Source organism: Hemicordylus capensis, chromosome 1 (assembly GCF_027244095.1).
Source record: "Hemicordylus capensis ecotype Gifberg chromosome 1, rHemCap1.1.pri, whole genome shotgun sequence".
Classification (NCBI taxonomy): Eukaryota; Metazoa; Chordata; class Lepidosauria; order Squamata; family Cordylidae; genus Hemicordylus; species Hemicordylus capensis.
This window is the reverse complement of record NC_069657.1, coordinates 223,964,077-223,984,126: the sequence shown is the minus strand read 5'-3', so window position 1 is coordinate 223,984,126 and position 20,050 is coordinate 223,964,077. Positions and strand designations below refer to the sequence as shown.

Sequence of the window (20,050 nt, the reverse complement as noted above, 5' to 3'; positions counted from 1 at the left end):
GTCTGCATGACCGAGCTTTCCCTTTGGCGGGAACATACTTTGGATTTTTGACAAGCAGGCAAATTAAAGCAATTCATTAATTAGGCTGGGAGGGAGGATGAGGATGTAAATTTCCTTAATAGCCATTATATTTGGTAGGAACAGTCCCCCGCTCCCTGCCATCCTCTCCCCCCTCAATCAGCCCAGTCTTGTTTCAACGTGGCACTTGTTTGTCAAGCAATGACAAAACACATCACATTTTTAAACAAGTGACAAGAGTTTAATTGCAAAGTACGAAGGAGGTTGTGACAGGATCACAGAAAAGATACTAGAGAGGAAAACATGCTTCATTCCTATGGGAAAAGAAAATGGAAAAGAATCTACAAGCAAGACATTGCTCTTCCTCAAGCCATCATGCAAAGAGACCTAGAGATCCTAGAACCAACCCCCTGTTTAGTTCTTCTGAACCCAACAGGCCATCAGGTTTACCCTCCATGATTCTGGCATGACTTTGCAAACCACAACTAAAATAAGAATTAACAGCACAATTGTATTCATGGATTCTTGGGAGTAAGTCCCCCTGTGTTCAATGGGGCTTACTCTCTTTTAAAGTTATTTAGGAACTGGCCTACTTTTATTTGATAGTACTGATAACTTCACACCTAATTACTACTGCAAACTACAATTCAGACTCTATAGCTGTCTTAGGATTTCTCCGTTTCCCATGTCCCACTTTTCCTGGAATGCTTAATTTAATTCTCTTACATATATATGCCATTTAACCAATTAATCATTGGTTAAATGGCATATATTAACCATTTTAATAAATGTGCATATCACCAATACCTCAATTTGAATGCCTTTTTAAGATATTAAAATGTATAAAACATAACTTAATAAGCAAATGCTACAATTTTTTAGAAAGAAAGCTTATTTTTAATATTTTCTTTTTCATTTTCTATTGCAAAAACATAAAAGTCAGGAAAAAACACAACACCAGGCATGCCCTGAAGTCACAGTCCTACCTATCTACCAATTTCCCCCTCACTGATTAAAATTGCTCCCCCCATTAATAAATGAAAGTTTTAGTTGATTAATATAAAACCAGTTACAGCTTAAATCATCCAGAGAACTGGGGGGCGGGGCAGAATTCTATTCTGGGCAAGCTGTTCTTTATACAATTCACAGAGAAGTGATTCAACAACTTCGTCCTTTTAGGACGTTCACATCTGCACTTTAATAAACTGTGAAGCTCTTCTCATTATCCAAGAGAAGAGCTTCGGTCGTGTCTGCGGGGAGAGCTGCCTTAGCCCACTCTCCCTGCAGACGATCCTGCCCAGAGACTGCCGGATCCGTCACAGAGCCAGCAGGGGTGGCGGGGATCGGGGGACGGCTGGCCCCTCGGAAGTTCCAGGATGCCCCGCGCAAGTACATAGGGCATCCTGGAGAGACCCCTGAACCCAGGAGGCTGCCTGCAGCCTCCCAATCGGGGGTCTACTCGTGTGTCGCCATGCACTGTGGTGACACACGAGTAACAAAATGAGGTTAACGGAGAGCTCACTCCATTAACCTCATTTAAGGGGAGGGTGTTTTAAGCGGACTAGCTGTCTTGGGAGCACCGGGCTTGCCCGCGAGCCTAGTGGTTCCCACGATCAACAGGAACTTTCCATTGATCGTGGGAATAGCCTCAATGTCCCCAAAGTAAAGCTACCTACCATTCTTTTGAAGCAAAAAAAGCAGCTGGGACACAAACCTACCACAGAAATCTACTTATTTTGCCACTGAGTTTTTTGTTTTGTTTTCTGTTTTTGTCCTAACCAAGTGTCTACCCAAAACAAACTTTCTACCACCATCTGAAAGTGGGCTAGTTCAGAAGATACTTTGCCCACCAGCTCTAGCACATGAGATGAGGACATGAGAAAGCATGTCCTTCACCTCCTCCCACTGTGTAGGAATGCATGCCCTCTGCACACGCTACTAGTTTAAACTAGTGTTTGTCGCATGTGTACAGAAGCGAGGACAAGCAACCTCCCCACACAAATAGGGAAAGGCACCTCTGTGCTGAGGAGACATGTATGTTCATGGTGTATACACATTCTTATTGCACATGCTGGGGCTGGAGGTTGAAGTATTGTCTGAACTGGCCCAGCATGGAATATTGTGAAACATACTGTCTTCTGCCACTTCACATACTGATTTGTTTAGAGACATTTTCTTAACCCAAATGATATTGGAATTCGACTTGGGGTAGTATATACTTCCATCATACCATTTGTATATCCCCCCTACCCCATTTGGATGAGGGTTAAAGCTCTAATTCATGCCCATCTAAGGCAGCAGCACTTTTCAGAAAAGCTAGGTCAGGATTCTTCAGTATTCATCCAGTGTGCACATATGAAAACAATTCTTTTGTCAGTTCAGAAAACACATCTAGATATGTCCCAGAACAAATGCAGAGCTTTCTTCATTCATGTTTTACATCCCCCCTCCTCAAGAAACAGAATGGTCTTCATTCTCCCAAATATACCATTTAGACCTCCCAAACTTGGCACTGGGAAACAAGTCATCATAAATAACTTGAGAGACAGTCTGGGAAATTTATTTCTTCTTTGTTATTTGATGGCAGAGGGTCTCAGAGGCAACTTTCCAAATCACATGGCCTGGCCCATTTTTCTCTCCATTTTGCATTTCTGTCTGTAATGGGTGGGGCTTGGCCTTCACAGAGGAAGCCTAAGAGAGGTCCTTTTTAATATATTTAAGCCTATGGCAAGTTAGGAACAGTTGATAGCTTGTGATCCGACATGTGTGTGTGTGTGTGTGTGTGTGTGTGTATGTGTGAGAGAGTGAGGGAGGGGGGAGAGTGAGAGAGTGAGGGAGGGGGGGCAGGCGTGTGTGTGTGTGTGTGTGTGTGTGTGTGTGGGAGAATGACAGACCTAGAGCACATTTATGCCTGACCCCAAGCTGTATTTGAGACCTAAATAGGAAATAAGAGGGGCAGCCATGTTTGTGTTCCATGCATCCTCCTCATTCATGCATAAAGTAGAGAACGGGTGTTTAATTTTAACAACAAAGGTATTTGGGAGTGAGGGGAGGTGAATCTCCCCCTCCCCCACCTTCCCTTCTCAGGACATCACTGCTAGCATTTTTCTCCCAGTCCAGTATTAGAGCTGGGCTGGGTTGGGCTGAGGAGAAACGTGCCTCAGGCTACAGAGATCCAGGTGTCCTTTCTGATGAAAAACTGAGTACCCACCCACCCATCGCTTCTGTGAACAGGTGAGTCACATGAATAAACAAACATAGCCGCTCCTGTTGCATCTAGTTTGCCCTGAGTTAGTCAGAAAGCCCAAGGATTCTGGGCTGCTTCACACATCACATTTCTCTGAAATACTTGTGAACAGTGAAACATACCAAGCTGTATTGTATAGACCAAGTGGTCTATACAAGTCCCAGTTCCTCCCTCCCTCCCTCCCCCCACCCCACCCCACCCCACCCCACATGATGCATAAACTATGGCTACAGCCAGGGGCATAGCTATAATTGAGGGAAAGGGTTCAAAGAACACGGGCCCCCAGCACCTGAGGACCCTCCAGCTCCATCCCTTCTTATTTTCTTCATTATCTCCCTCACTCTGGGGGGCCGCCAGAGAGAGGGATGAACACGGGCCTCCTCTCCCCTAGCTACGCCCCTGGCTACAGCTGTGGTGTGCATGCATCCTGGAGCTGGCAAAGGGATTATCTCCTTCTGAGTATACTTGTTAAAGGAACATGTGAGAGAGAATAGGGACAAGGGGGTCTTCCTACATTATCTTAACCAAGGTCAGCAGAAGCTGACTCTGAGGAGTCCTCTCCTGAGGAGTGGACAGCTGCTCTTGTGGTAACAAGCATGAATTGTCCCCTCTGCTAAGCAGGGTCCACCCTGGTTTGCATGTGAATGGGAGACTACGAGGCGAGTCTCAGAATCAGTGAGACTCGCCTGAATGGGGTTAGCGGGGAGAGCCTCCTTGTTTCAGCCTCCTGGTATGGGTCTCCTCATGTGTTGCCGTGCAATACACAATCAAATAGATGGGGTTAGCAGAGTGGTCGTTCCACTAATCTCGTCTAAGGGGAAGGATACCTAAGCGGGTTACCTGCTTTGAGGAAGCAGGGCTCGCCTGCGAGCCAGGTGATTCTCACACTCTCCCAAAAGCAGGCTAGGCTCCCTTAGCTCACTTTTGGTTGATTGTGAGAATCTCGTCTACATGCATGAGCACTGTAAGATAGTCCCCTTAGGGAATGGGGGCGGGAGTGGGGCTGCTCTGAGAGCAGCATTCCAAGCTCCCCACCTGGCATCTCCAAGATAGGGCTGAGAGAGACTTCTCGCTACAACCCTGAAGAAGACACTGCCAGTCTGGGTAGACAATACTGAACTAGGTGGACCAATGGTCTGACTTGGTATAAGGCAGCTTCTTATGTTCCTAGCTATAAGTGGAAATGAAATTCCGAAGTGGGTCACCCTTTCCAAGAAGGTCTGGGTTGCCCTGTCCATCCCATCCATACCCCACTAACAAGGCAGGGTGCATGCAAAATGGATAGATCCCTTCAACTAATAGCTTTTGGGCTTCTGCAAATTAGTGTCCATTTGGTGTTCAGCTCAGAAATGCTTACTAGTGTTGCTTGGCATCAAAATCTGTGTGTGTGCCATACGTGCTCAAAAAATTCCAAGGGGAAAACAAAACAGAGAAGGATCTGATTGGCTATAAACTCAGTGAGGGAAGGTTCCAATTACAGTCCTAATGGAACCAACTCTTCATAAGATATGTCCTCCATGCATTACAAGTGCTCTTTGTCTTGCTGTGGACTTGTTACGGGGTCCAGAAAAGGGACTATCTGTGCACCGCCTTGGCATCCCTACAGAGGTGTCTAGTCTGGCTTGACTTGTGTTTGAGAGAGAGAGAGTCCAGGAAAGGAACAGTGTTCAACACTGAAGCTAGAGGCAGCCTAGGAAGTAAAGCAAGGAAGGAGGCATGGCTACCACATCCTATCCGTAGAGGAGGCTGCACCCTGAAACAGACTTTCTGCATGGACATTCTGAAGCACTTCTGAGACCTCCTCTGCTCCCTCCACGGACCTCCAGATCCAGTCAATCCACTTCCTCTATCTGGGCTCACTCAGGGCTTTTTACTTCTGCCCTCCCCTCCCTTCTCCAGTCCTCCAGACTGACTCTATCTACTTCCTTTCTCCCACCTTCCTCAGCTCTCTTCCTGGATCTTCATATAGGATCATACTACTTTTTTTACCTGGACATCTTCAGGTTTGTCTGTTCCCTTCTCCCACTCCTTTTCCAGATCTCTTTGCTGGTTCTGCCTTCCCACCTGATCCAATTTCACTTGGATCGATCTCCCTCCCTCTCTCCCTTAACACCCTCCACCCTCTTCCCACTCCTCAGTATAACATATGCATTCGAGTAATGATTATTTACATTATTACATTTTATATCCCGCTCTTCCTCCAAGGAGCCCAGAGCAGTGTACTACATACTTGAGTTTCTCCTCACAACAACACTGTGAAGTAGGCTAGGCTGAGAGAGAAGTGACTGGCCCAGAGTCATCCAGCAAGTATCATGGCTGAATGAGGATTTTCCACCTTGCACCTTCTGTGTCACATAGGAATGCCTACATGTTCTATCACATTCAAGCCTCTACACTGTATTCAATAAAATATATTTTTATTTGATTTTTAAGCCTTTGGTTGTGACTCTCTGGGAAACTGCCTGCTTCATAACCCAGCCTACAAGATCCCTCAGGGGGATAGATGACTCTCCTTGTAACAGCCTACCTATCCAAGAGTTGCCTCACATGCACAGAAACTGTGGGTTTAGCAAGAGTTTTAAAATGACATCCAAAACAGGGGTTTCTCCAAGAACAGAAAATCAACAAGCACGCAGGCATTGGTAGCAAAGGCACAAGAAAAGATTCAATTTGTGATATAACGGTGCAATCCCTCCTCATGCACATGAGCCAGAAGACACCATCATAGCCATCAGCAAGTGACACCTCCCCCATCTCTACAGAGAAGCCACTTATTGGAGAGCATAATGGAAAGGTGACCTTTCTTCTCACCCACCGCCAGAGATGACCCCTCAGCAGCAGAGCAGAATGACAGAGAGTGAGAACGTGCAGTAAAGCTTGTGCTGAGCCTGTACCAGGCATAACTAGAGTACCATGAATGCTAAGACTTTCTACAGCAGATATCAGCTTGCAGGCACCTCCTCCTTCTCCCTGGACAACACTTAGGGAAGTGAGGGGGATCTGTTGCTGCCTGTCTTCATTCTTCATCAACTTGCAGCATTAAGAAGTTTGTTTGATCCTCTCCTCCCCACTCCCTCCTGTGGAGAAACTTGGCAAGCTTAAATAGCTTGAGGCCCCAACCATAGCTTGTTGCCTTCCTTCCCTAGGCTGAGGTTCCTGTTACATTCTCGCTCACAAACTTGTTCTCATTTTGGGTTCACACACAAAAGGAGACCCATGGCTACACTGTTATAGCAAATATAGTTCTGGGCCAAAAGTATGGAGAAGACATTCGATTAGTATTTCTAGAGGAAATTTGCATGGGGACGGGACTCAGAATATAGAATTGGAAGAGGCCAAAGGCTGTCTTAATCCCCCTGTCCCCAAGGCACGGCCATTAGTACCTGATAGCTCAACTTGTTCCGTTCACAGCATAGTAAGTAGCAAGCAAAGGGCAAGGGAACAGCAGAACGAGTTTAGGTGACACTTACAAGGCAGTCAAGCCACATTTTACAGGGAAAGACAAAAATTCCCCAGGATAATTCAGCCAGTCTAAGTGGGGCAGGGGGAATTCTTGACATCACTTATGAGAGGCAAAGGAGATTTTACTGGAGGTCAGCTAGAAACCCACTTCTGCAGAAAATGTGTGGAAGAGCCCAAAATAATGAATGATCCATGTGTGGGGGATTGCAAGGAAGGGGAAGGAGACAACATGTATGGAGCAAATATATATTCAGCCCGATTCCCACCCAGTTTCTCTACCCTTCTTGCTTGTCCCCAAACAAAATACCCCAAAGAGAAGTTTTGTTTAATTTTCTGAAGGAAATTGAACCCTGTTTCAAGCACCAAGAAGAAAACGTTTACAAAAGCAACCATAAAACAACACTGAAGTAATAAAGCTGCCCATCTCCTTCGGGAGGCTGAGCAAGTACAAACTGTCCTGCAAAGTGACAAATGATGCAAATATCTCCAGTTGATCTCCCTGCTTTGCCACCCAGGCAGCAGAGGAATGAAAACACAAACAACCATTTAATCCTCGGTCTCTTATAGCCAAGTCACTAGCACTTCAGGATCTGGATCCACCAGTAGTCCAATTATCACTACACCCAGGGTGAAATGGAGGGACCTCTGCTGATCCAAACTATTCAATGCACAGTTTGTGCTGCTCCACAAAGCCCACACTGCCTTCTAGCCTGCTGTAGGGACCTATTCTGGCTAAAGGCTGCTACGGTATTTCCCTTGCTCTGACTCCTGGCTTGGTCCAGGGCAACATGGGCTTATCTGAAATGTCAAGCTGAGCTGACATTTCAAGAACAAAAAAACATTTTCTTCAGTGTCTTGTGAGTTTGTCTAAAGAAAGAAAAGGACATCTTCATGTTCTGTGTGGTCCATGGACTGATTGAAAGTGAGGAGGCCTTACTAATTAAATATCGAAGCCATTCTCACGAGCAGCGAAAACAGGGCTAGGGAAGCCCCGCCTGATTTTCACTGCATGTGAGAACCACTGGGAGCCAACAGGTCCTCTAAAGTAGCCTGCCGCTTAACCTGGGTTTGGGGCATGAGCCCACACATGGGGGGGGGGCTCCCAGGAATGCACTGCACACTCTCACTGTGCATTATTTGGACTCCGGGCAGGGGGGGCAGCACTTCCCTGCGCCTGACCCCCAGAGCTGCCGGGCAAGCCTCGGGAGGCTTGCAGGAATCAGGGAAAGGTAAGAGATTGTCTGCAGGGGTCAGGAAAACCTGCTCTCCCTGCAGACCTCCTTTCAGCGCTTCACACTGCTTGCGTGAAGCGCCTCACTATATATATAGGTCTACCAATGACAAGCGAAGAGTACCAGATATTTTTTATTCGCCTTCTTGAGTGGGGAGTTGGCCATATTCACGTGGCTTTCTCTGCAATTCCCAACATGCAGTCAGGCACACAATCATATCCTTTGAACATATATGAAGCTGCCTTTTAATGAATCACACCCCGGATCCATCTAGGCCAGTATTGTCTACTCTGGACGGCTGCAGCTCTCCAGGGTTTCAGAGAGGGCTCCTTCCCAGCCCCAGCTGGGAAACTAAACCTGGGACCTTCTGTATGCAAAACGGCATGCGCTCAACCACTGAGCATGCAAAGGAATACCACAGGAAGTTCACATGCAGCTGTGGGAAATGAATGCCTGAAGTCAGTGTATCTTCTCCTCTGTAAGAAACCAGTCTTATTAAACTCTGTAATAAACCTCTATTACCTTCTACTCTGTAATAAACCAGCCTTAGCAACAACCTTCTATACTATCAATGCTGCTAAAAACAATTGCTACTACACTCTCTGCTTAACACTGCAGATACCATCATCTTTAGGATCCATATATGTCTTATACGGAGTCAGCCAATAGTATGTCTTATTCGGAGTCAACCCACCCACCCTGTTCTGTCGGCAGGGAATGGCAGCAGCTTGCAAAGATCTTCTTCAGCTGCTGGCTTTCCTGGCCTCGCAATCTGAGATCCTTAGGGAGGAACTGCGCATTAGGAGAAACACACACTACCCCTGGAAATGGCAGCACCGTGCCAAGTTCTCCCCCTCCTTAACATATTTTGCAGCTTAATCTGATGCCATTATGCTCGGTGCTTTCCTGCTGCCACCAGCTGTAGCCAAGGATGTGGAAAGGAGGAGGGAATGTGTTCATTTTAAGAGTCACAGGGTTAGGAAAGATAACAGTTGAAGATGACCTATGCAAGCTGCTACCACTCAGCTGATAGTGCTGAGACTGTTGGGTGATTGGTTGAGACTACTGGTTGACAGGACTAGATGGATTATTGGTTGATTCAGTATAAGGAGGCTCTTATATGAAATGATGGACCCTTCTCTCCCAGACTCAAAGCAAATACAATGAATGAAATATCTGCAGTATTAAGTAGCAGATATGCTGGGAACTGGTTTGTTGGTTTGTTTGTTTAATTTTTGCAGTTGGATAGTTTCTTATTACATATAGGTCTGCTCTTAGGTTCTCTTCACACTTTAGGGCCTTGCACTAGAGATGTTCGGAAACAAACCTGTTTGACATCGAACCAGTTTGGTTTGATGGCTTGATATCAGACTGAATCCACCCCTCACCCCCGGGTTCGGGGGGTGAGCCGAAACCACCAGCTTGTTCAGGGGGCGGGGTCGCGAGTCTAAAATTATTTTTATTTAAACAGAAATAGAACTCACTGCCACTGCTCCAGGGGTTTCTCCGAGGCCATGGGGGGTGTCTCCAGAGTCCCCCCTGCCCCACTGGCCTCAATTATTTTTGAATAATTATTTTTGAATTCCAAATTGCCCAGTTTGGGAAGTCTTCAGCCCATTCAAGGCCTCACCCCCGTGGCGATGGAAATTTTGGAGGCTGCCAGGCATGCCCAATGGGCCTCTGCATGGCCAGGTCATGTCCTGGCCTGGAATGGGCTGAAGACCACCCGAATTGGGTGGTAACTGGAGAGATCCATCTCCAGTTACCACCAACTCGTCGGCTACACAGAGACGGGCCTTCTCGGTCACTGCCCCGAGATTGTGGAATGCGCTCCCTGATGAGATACGATCCTCCCCATCTCTGGCAATTTTTAGAAAACACCTGAAAACCCATCTTTTCACCCAAGCTCTTCCAGCTTTTTAAAATTGTCTGTTTTTAATTTTATGGCTGTTTTTAAATTTTTGCATTGTTTTAACTTTTATATGTGTTTTAATTGTTTTTATGTTAACCGCCCAGAGATGAAAGTTTGGGCGGTATAGAAGTTAAATAAATAAATAAATAAATAAATAAATAAATAAATAAATAAATAAATTTGGAATATAATGGAGGCCAGTGGGGTGAGAGGAGACTTCTGGAGACTCCCCACTGACAGCCTCGGAGATGCCCCTGGAGCGGTAGTTCTATTTCTGGGGTATTTTTAAAATAAATAAATAAAAATTAGACTCCCGAACCTGAACCGAACTGGGGGCGGGGGGAGGGTTCGAGGTATATAAAACCAAACATAAGTCTGGTTCAATTCTGGTGCAGACTCGAACTGAACCAGGCAATCCGGTTTAGTGTACATCCCTACCTTGCACATGATCATATGACGGTGGTTTGTAGGGAGGGTGTAAAGAGCTCCTACCCTGTTTCCCACAGATGTGCAGACTCTCTGTTTGGATCTGCAAATACAACACTCATATGATTATGACAGCCGTGTTCTGCATTGTGGCAAACAGGAGATGGGGAGGGAGGTCCTCCAAAGTTCTGCTAAACCTTCCCATCATGCTTTGTGCTGACAGGAGACTGGCAGTCCTCATTGCATCATCAGTTGTTCCCTGATTGACCATAAAGGGGCAGGAGACAGGACCAGCCCTACTGAAGGCATTGCTAGCCAACAGTCATAGAATGTGCTCTACAGAGCAGCCCATTCACAGATGTGTGCCCCTGTAGCACAATGCTCTATTACAAACATGATCACTCACTCTTGGGGATTTCGAGAAATGGCAAATATACCCACACAAGGTAGGACGGTTCCTATTTCTGCTCTACTTTGATTTTTTTTTTTTAAAGGCACATGATCTGGGCTACCTACATTTGAGAAAGGTGGGTTGGAGGCATTTGTGTGGGCAATTATGAGCCCAAAATCCTGGGCTGCATGTTGCCTACCTTCATTTTGGTAATTGTGTGCATAGTCCTAATTTTTCAGATGCATCCCCCCCAAGTGTGTGTGTGTGTGTGTGTGTGTGTAAATGTACACCAAAATACATAAGTGTAAATTTGACAAACAGGTATTTGGAAACACATGCTGTTACCTGTTAAGTGTACACTTGTGGTGAACCTGTTGCTATACAATGTGCAAAACAGCCAAAATGATGAAGATGCCTGGAGGTTTCCTCTCCCTCTGTGCCTTCAAACTTACTAATGAAACAGGACTAAGCCACAGTTCACCCTGCTTGTTTCTCGCTTCCCCCATGGTTGTTCCCCATCACCCTTTGCTGAGCAGCACACCTTGAGGCACTTCACACAATCAAAGTGAAGCACCCAGAGGTGGTTTGCGGGGGAAATTGATTTAGCCTGCTCTCCTTGCACATGAACAGAGAGCTGTCGCTGGGCGGCCAGACGGACCGCCCACATGACTACCAGCTCTGTCATGGAGCTGGTAGGAATGGTGGGGATTGGGGGCCACCCGGCCCCCGGATGTCCCAGGATGCCCCACGCAAGTGCACGGGGCATTCTGGGGAGACCCCTGAGGCCAGGAGGCTCGTTGGAGCTTCTTGGTCGGGGGTCTCCTTGTGAGTTGCCGTAGAGACTGTGCCGTAGAGCTGTGCCGTAGAGACTCTCAATTGCCAAAATGGGGTTAGTGGAGTGCTGGCTCCGTTAACCTCATTTAGGGGGGAGGGAATTAAGAGAGCTAACTGCCAGGAGCCGCACAGCTCTCAGTGGTTCTCATGGCCGCTCAAAAGTGGGCTGGGCTCCCTTAGCCCGCTTTTGAGCAGTCGTGTGAATAGCCTCCTTGAATCCTGCCACAAAGGTTTGCGGGGGGGCACATATAAAAAGACCAGGGTATGCAGTAGAGAGCCCTGGCTGCCCTGTCTCTTGATTCACCAGCAGGCTTAAAAGCACAGCAGAGTCCCTGGCATTCTGTCAAAATGTTTACACTATATTTTCCAAAATACTCAGGAGGGAAAAGCACCACACCAACAGGTAGGAAGGAAGGAAAGAGGAATGGTGCAAAAGCAATAGATCCCAATGCATTTCGAGTAGAACTCTTCTTCAGGGAACTACAACATATAAAATATAGCAGTGAAGATAAAGGGGAATAATTATGAAAAGAACTATATGAAACTAAACATGAATCAAAAGAGATAAAAACAAACCATGGTTATGACCTTATAAAAAGGGAATAAGTTAAACGTCAAGTACAAAGAAAAAAGAGGTTATGATAAATAACATCTTACAGAATAACAAGTTAAAACAGCATAGTTAGGATATTTAAACTAACTTAAAGGTTATAATAAATAGTTTCTTACAAACATACTAGCAAGTATGTTTAAATAAATATATTTAAACTAATTAAACCACAGATCATAATAAGTAGCTTTTTACAAACTGGAAATTTTAAATAATATAACAAAGATACTCAAACTAACTAAGCCATTATTATTATTATTATTATTATTATTATTATTATTATTATTTATTAAATTTATGCCCCTCTCTTCCTCCAAAGAGCCCAGAGCGGTGTACTACATACTTAGGTATCTCCTCACAACAAGCCTGTGAAGTAGGTTGGGCTGAGAGAGAAGTGACTGGCCCAGAGTCATCCAGCTAGTTTCATGGCTGAATGGGGATTTGAACTCGGGTCTCCCTGGTCCTAGTCCAGCACTCTAGCCACTACACCACGCTGGCTCCATGTATTAATGCAACACATGGAGGCTAATCTCAAGGGCACCCTAACCCAGTCTGGGGAAGCCCAGCCTGAGTTAGGCTGCACCTGATAACTGCTGGGATTGGGATTGGGCCTAATCCCAACAGGGCAACGCTGCCTAGCCCCACTTTTAAACTCGGCTCTTAGCCAGGGTAAAAGACTTGAGTGAGCCTTTAACCCATGCTCTGGGATCATGTGTTCTCTGAGGCTATGCTCAGCCCCAGTGGACAAAGAGATGGGTGCCTAGAATACCTGTCTCCTGAGGGAGTCCCCCAATGCATTGCATATATTGTGCCTAGAGATGGCCAGGAAGATGCATGGTGCATTGTAGGATATTTGGAAGTACACATCATCCTGGCCTATGGAACTTTGTGAGCTCCCAGCAACAAACCAGGCTAATCTGGCGGGAAGGTGAGTTTAACCAGCCTCCCTGCCCCACCCCCTGCCTGCCCGCCACCCCACCCAGCCATGTGAACAACTTCATGGGGTAAATAGCCCACATATAAATGACAGAAAAATAACTTAACTCAAATAGTTTGGTATAGACAAATAAAAACTACGGTATAATACAAGGAAGCTGTTCTGACAATCACTAGAAACTGGGCTAACGGAGTCCAGTCCAGTTTCTAGCGAGCATCAGAACCACCGAGCTTGAGGGCAAGCCTGGTTGTTTTACGGCAGCTAGCCCGCCTAATTGCCCCTCATCTTAACCAGGTTAACGGAGCAAGTCCTCCCTTAAAATGGTTTTCCTGGTCGTGAGATGCCGCAGCGCGAAGCCTCCCAGCCTCAGAGGTCTCCCCAGAAGCGGGGCATCCTGAGACTTCTGGGGGCTGGGCAGCCCCCGATCCCTGTAACACCAACCGGCTCCATGATGGAGCTGGTAGCCGTGTGTGCAGCCAATCTGGCCGTCCAGGGCGAGTGCGCTGCTCTACAACACCTGGAGGCGCTTCACTTTGATCGTGTGAAGCGCCTCACTAAGTACAAAGAGTAAAACATAAGAAGTAACTCACAGTAGTTTACAAAGTACAATACTTCTCAACAGCTTAGTTGTGCAGCAAAGAAGAAGTCCTCATAGTATATAAGGTAAGGAGACCACAAGTGCATTGACCAATTAGTAAAACATCAGACCGTGAGGCTGTTCTCATACGCAGCCTAACCTAGGCTAAGGGCACCCAGCCTGGGTTAGGCTGTACATGAGAACTGCCAGGATTGGGTCCGGTCCTGGTGGGACAGCACTGCTAAGCTCAGCTGTTAGCCAAGGTTAAGGGAGCAGCTACCTGCTTGAGTGTGAGCACAGTTTGCTAGAGCACCTGTCTCTTGGGGGAATCTCCCAATGCAGCGCCTGTGTCGTGTGGTGCACTGTGGGCTTCATGGAGGCCGGGACAAGTCCTGCTGCCTTCAGATCAATCCATGCTGCACAGAGCAGAGCTGATAGTGTGGGAGCATGTGCCTCATCCCTGTATGAGTGAAACACAGAGGCTATTCTCACAGCCATGCAAAATCGGGCTAAGGGAGCCTAGCCCGATTTTGCATTTGCGTGAGAACCACTGGGCTCGCAGCCAAGCCTAGTCTCACGAAAGCAGGTCGCCCGCTTAAGTAGCCCTCCCCTAAGCCCAGGTTAGCGGAGCGAGCGATCTGCTAACCCGGGCTTTCCGATCGTGAGTTGCCGTGGTGCACGAATAGACCCCTGAACAGGAGGAGACCGGGAGGTCTCACGAGTAGACCCCCGACTGGGAAGCTGAAAAGCAGCCTCCCAGCTCAGGGGTCTCTCCAGCATGCCCTGCGTGCTTGTGCAGGGCATGCTGGAGCTTCTGGGGGCCACACGGCCCCCAATCCTCTGAGCCCCCGCCGGCTCCATAGCAGAGCCGGCAGTCATGTGGGCGGCCAGTTCAGCTGCCTGGAGCAGACTGACTCCTCGTATGAGGGGAAAGCAGGCTTAGCCTGTTCTCCTCACAAACCCCATTCAGGCTCTTCTCACCGATCATGAGAAGAGCCTCACAGAGATGCTCTTCTCATGATCGGTGAGAAGAGCTTCCAACGGGTCTGTGGGAAGACGAGGAGCCTCCAAGCCCTGGGCGGCCAGATCAGAAACCCACACGACTGTCGGCTCTGTCACAGAGCCAGTGGAGGCTGCAGGGATCGGGGGCCGTGCGGCCCCTGGAAGTTCCAGGATGCCCCATGCTAGTGCGTGGGGCATCCTGAAGAGACCCCTGGGACCGGGAGGCTTGTCTCAGCCTCCTGGCGGGGGTCTCCGCATGTGTCACCGGAGCTGCATCACAGTGCCACACGACCAGAAATCCCGGGTTAGTGGAGCACTCACTCCACTAACCTGGGTTAAGGGGAGGGCTTCTTTGGCAGGGTAGCCACCAGAGAAACACCGGGCTCACCCGTGAGCCCGGTGGTTCTCACGATGGGTGGAAAATAGGCTGGGCTCCGTTAGCTCATTTCCCCCCCATCATGAGAAGAGCCTCAGAGGCTATTCTCATAACCGCAGGAAAGCAGGCTAAGGGAGCCCAGCCCGCTTTCCTGCAGTTGTGTGCTGCAACGGGAACCGTATGGCTCCTGGCAGCAATCCTTACTAAGTACCCCCCTCCCGTTAAATGAGGTTAGTGGAGTGAGTGCTCCGGTAACCCCGTTTTTGCAACCGTGAGACGCTGCGGTGTGGCTCCACTTAGTGATGACTCGGGAGGCTGCAGCAAGCCTCCTAGACTTGGGGGTCTCCCTAGAATGCCCCACGCACTCACACATGGTATTGTGGGACTCCCAGGGGCCAGGTGGTCCCCGATCCCTGCCCTAATCGTGTAGGTGGCCAATCCAGCCGCCCAGGGCGAGCTCCTTGCTTGTCTGAGGGGAGAGCCCAGTTAGGCTCTACACAAAGATTGTGTAGAGCCTCACAATGAAACAAACTTAACCCTTACAATGCAGTTTTTCAGGATACCAACCACTTTATTACTAAGATAGTGAGGCTATTCACACACGCGTGCCAAGCCGATCTAAGGGCTGATCCTGGTGGCATCACATTTGCAAACCTGCCTAAGTAGCCACCTTTTTAAATAAGGTCCTTTAACTCCGTTTTTTGATCATCCAGCAGCTGCGGCTGCTTGCAGCCATGGCTGCCAGACTATGGGGAGCCCAGGGAGAGAGGATCTGCACAATGCACCATGCACTTGTGTGGTACATTATGGTATTTCCAGAGATCGGGATGACACATCCCGGCCCCTGGCCCTCCCCTCTGCCTGGGCACGTGGGGAATCATTTGGGCCTTGCGGGGAAGCACGCCCAGCACAGGAGGAGCATTTGTCTGCAGGGAAGGTAAGTCTAACCCTCCTTCAGCCCAGTCTGAAGCCTTTCTCACCAGTTGTGAGAAGACGCTCAGAGTGGACTATTCATGGAAAACCCACGTGCAAATATGAATCCAACAACAATACCTTGCTGCCCATACAGAAACGGATGTAACTGCACTAACCAAATCATATTAACACTATAAGATCAAGATCCTCATTGAGGCCCCTAGAGGGATAGGCAGTTCAATCTAAGGATCCATCTAGCCTCTTTTAACAACAAGAACTTATCAGGGCATGAAGGTATATGTTACAGAGCCCAGAATGAAAAATCTGATAAAGTATATGTTTCTGTTGATTGACCTTTTTATAAGGTCATAATCTCTCTTTTAATTCGTGTTTCGTTTCATATAGTTCTTTTCATAATTATGCCTTTTTATCTTCATTGCTCTATTTTATATGTTGTAGTCCCCTGAAGAAGAGTTCTACTCAAAACGTGTTGGGATCTACTCTTTAATAAACTGTTTTTGCACCGTTCCCATTTCCTTCCTTCCTAGGTGATATTTTCCAACACACAGGTGACCTGTGGAAGTTACCTCCTGTCTTTCAACTGTAGCATGTGAAACACCGCATACGAAGAGCTTGAAGCTGTGCCAGTGTGGAATACAGCTGTTCCTGGGCTTCTGTCAGGTGAAGGTGTTCCACATATGAAATGCAGCAGAATGAAAGTACGTCCAAATAGTCTCATAAAACCTATACCCTGGGCTACACCATCTCATCTGTTCAACAAAGTTATTTTTAATCTGGCACTTCTAAACTCTGCTTTCACTAAACAAAAGGTTTGGGTCTCCCCATCCCCACCATTTTCAGGAGCAACTGTCAATTTGCATTTCCCTAATTTCTCATTGAAAGAGGGAAGAGTATCCAGTAAAGTATGTAATTAACTGAACACCAGGGAAGGCATTCAGAGGCCTAGTTCTCATTGCCGTGAAAACCCTGTGTCTGGGCTCATCTACTACAGACTGCAGGTGGGGGCTCACATGTTTGACTGCTCTCCTGCACAAAATCAAAATCAAAATCCCTGCACACAGAAAATTAGTATTTCAGGCAAACACTAAGCTGGACCTGACCAAATTGGACCCTAGACCTTATTCCCATTTCTGTCTTCTCTAAATGGAGGAGAAAGAAGAAAGTGACTCAGACACCCTAGATCCTATGATTTATATACCAATATATCTGCACCGGAAAAATACATCCAGGGCAGGAGCACTGTTTGCAGATGTCTTCTTCTTCTTGTTGTTGTTCTTTTGATTTCTATACCGCCCTTCCAAAAATGGCTCAGGGAATTACACAGAGAAATAATAAATAAATAAGATAAGATGGCTCCCTGTCCCCAAAGGGCTCACAGTCTAAAAAGAAACATAAGACAGACACCAGCAACAGTCACTGGAAGTTCTGTGCTGGGGGTGGACAGGGCCAGTTACTCTCCCCCTGCTAAATAAAGAGAATCACCACGTTAAAAGGTGCCTCTTTGCCCAGTTAGCAGGGGTATAGTTATCACCCCTTAGTTCAAGAAATGACCAGTAAAAGGCAGCATGGCTCCATCTTGCCTACATGAAGATGGAATTGTTGGTGAATTCCTGGCCGTATTGATAATGGTGCAACACTGCAGTCCATAGGGGCTGGCTCCAGAATAAAACAACCAAATCTTTTATTCTGGAAATGTTCAGAACAAAACACTCCAAACACCTTACAAATAAAGCATTTGGCTTGTAAAATCTGAGCTGAATGAATGGCTGGCTATCAGTATTCCCTATCCATTTCATACAGTGGGGCTACAGTCCACTCACTAGTCTGCCTCTGCCTCCTTCCACTCATCTCTCACAACTACATGTGTGGAGAAAGGCAGTGGAAGATAAAAGAAGTCAGAGGAAGGCAATGGGAGAAGCAGCAAAGAGAGAAAGGTGGTGCCCGTCTTCTCACAAGCACAGCAGATGTAGAAAGGATGGGATAACAGAAGGGGAGATGTGTGTAGAAGGATTCAGACAACAATATTATTCATGCAATTATTGTATCATAGCTCAGTCTAACTTTCTGCCTTTGATCAATAGAGGCTTTTTAAAAGACAGTCCAGTTCCAAGCATTTGCCTGTAGGCATCTGCCTGCAATGTCCACATTGTACCCTTGCAGCGTCAGCTTAATGTCAACAATTGGTGATACTTGTACCAATGTGGCAAATCTTAGGACTGAGTGCATTAGTCCACTTTTCAGGAAGGAAATTATAAATGAGCCAGAAAATTTTAAGGATTAACATAATCATGACTCTTTTATGGCTGTTCACAGGTGGTGTGAAGCTGTTTAGAGAATTCCTGTTGTCTGAGTCCTGAGTAGATTAGCCTACCATGTATCTAGGCTTGTCTGGAGATGGGAGACAGGCTGTGGTCTATAATAACATCTCCCTTACCAGGATCCCTGTTGAAGTGTCTGACCATATCAAATGTGTGTGCATAAGTCTGGGGACCAGGGACAGACTGGGACTTTTGTGGGTGTACTGATCACCCCGCTGCCCAACAGAATCCCTAACTAAGCTGACAGATTTGGTTTCGGGCTTGGCGTTGGAGTCTCCTAGACTTCTGGTGGCGGGGGACATCAATATTCACTTCAAGACCAATTTGTTTGGGGCGGCTCAGGAGTTCATAGCAGACATGACAACTATGGGCCCATCCCAAGCAGTCTCAGGACCAATGGACATTGCTGGTCACATGCTTGATCTGGAAGCTGTTCTCACGACCAGAGGAATTCAAACTTGGGGAGCCTAGCCTGATTTCCCCTGGTCATTTGCTGCCACAGGAGCCACGCGGCTTCCAGCAGCAAACCTCAAAAACTACCCCTCCGCTTAAATGAGCTTAGTGGAGCGAACCCCGTTTTTTTGATCCTGTGTTGCCATGACGTGGCTCTGCACCATGGCAACACATGAGGAGACCCCCACTGGGAGGCTGAAACAAGTCTCTGAGAGGGGCATCCTGGAACTTCTGGGGGCCAGCTGGCCCCCGATCCCTGCCACCCCTGCCGGCTCCGTGATGGAGTGGACAGTTGTGTGGGCAGCCGATCCGGCCACCCAGGGACGGATCCCTGCATTACCCCAAACAGCACTTCACACCAATCATGTGAAGCGCCTCCTGGACTTTTACTCTGATCAGGGTGGTGTTCCTTTGGTGAGGACTCCTGTGATTTCCCCATTGTCATGGATAGACCACCATCTGGTTAAGGTTGGACTCACAGTCACATCCCACCTCCACAGGGGTGAGGGGCCTATTAGGATGGTCTGCCCAAGAAGGTTTTTGGATCCAATAGGATTCCAAGAAGCCTTGGAAGGATTTTGTGTTGGCTCTGCTGGTGCTCCTGTTGATGCCGTGGTGGAGAACTGGAACAGCAAACTCACCAGGGTAGTATACATAATTGCTCCTAAGTGTCCTCTCCGACCCACTTCAAAATTGGCTCCTTGGTATACGGAAGAATTATGGGAGCTGAAGCAGCAAAGTAGACAAATGGAGCACAAGTGGAGAAAGTCTCAACTTGAATCCAACAGATTACAACACAGAGAGCATTTAAAGACCTATACTCAGGCAACACATGCGGCAAACAAGAGATTCTTTTCTGCCTGTATTGCCTCAGCAAGCTCTCATCCAGCAAAGTTGTTTAGGGTTGTGAGAGGACCAGTACTTGTCCGACATGGCTTATACTATCTGGCAAGGGGGTTGTTGTAGAAGGTCTGGTAGATATTATAAATGCTTCTCTGATGGAAAGCAGGATGCCTTCCTGTCCTAAGGAGGTAATCGTAAGACCTCTTCTGAAGAAGCCTGCATTGGATCCCTCAGAGTTAAGTAAATTATAGGCCTGTCCCCAACCTTCCGTGGTTGGGCAAGGTAATTGAGAGGGTGGTGGCCTCCAAGCTGCTTTGCAGTGGCTCCGCTTCTATCTCTTGGGCAATTCCAGAAGTTTTCACTTGGAGACTGTAGTTCTTCAAAACATGGGTTTTTATATGGCGTCCCTCAGGGCTCCATATTCTCTCCAATGCACTTTAATATCTACATGAAACCACTGGGAGAGATATCATCAG

At 47.3% G+C, this 20,050-nt stretch overlaps 1 protein-coding gene across 5 annotated transcripts in view; it reads right to left on the bottom strand.

The window, feature by feature from the left end:
- NRP2 (neuropilin 2) overlaps window positions 1-20,050 on the bottom strand; it is a 261,021-nt gene that overhangs the window by 41,149 nt on the left and 199,822 nt on the right. The window lies entirely within an intron of this gene.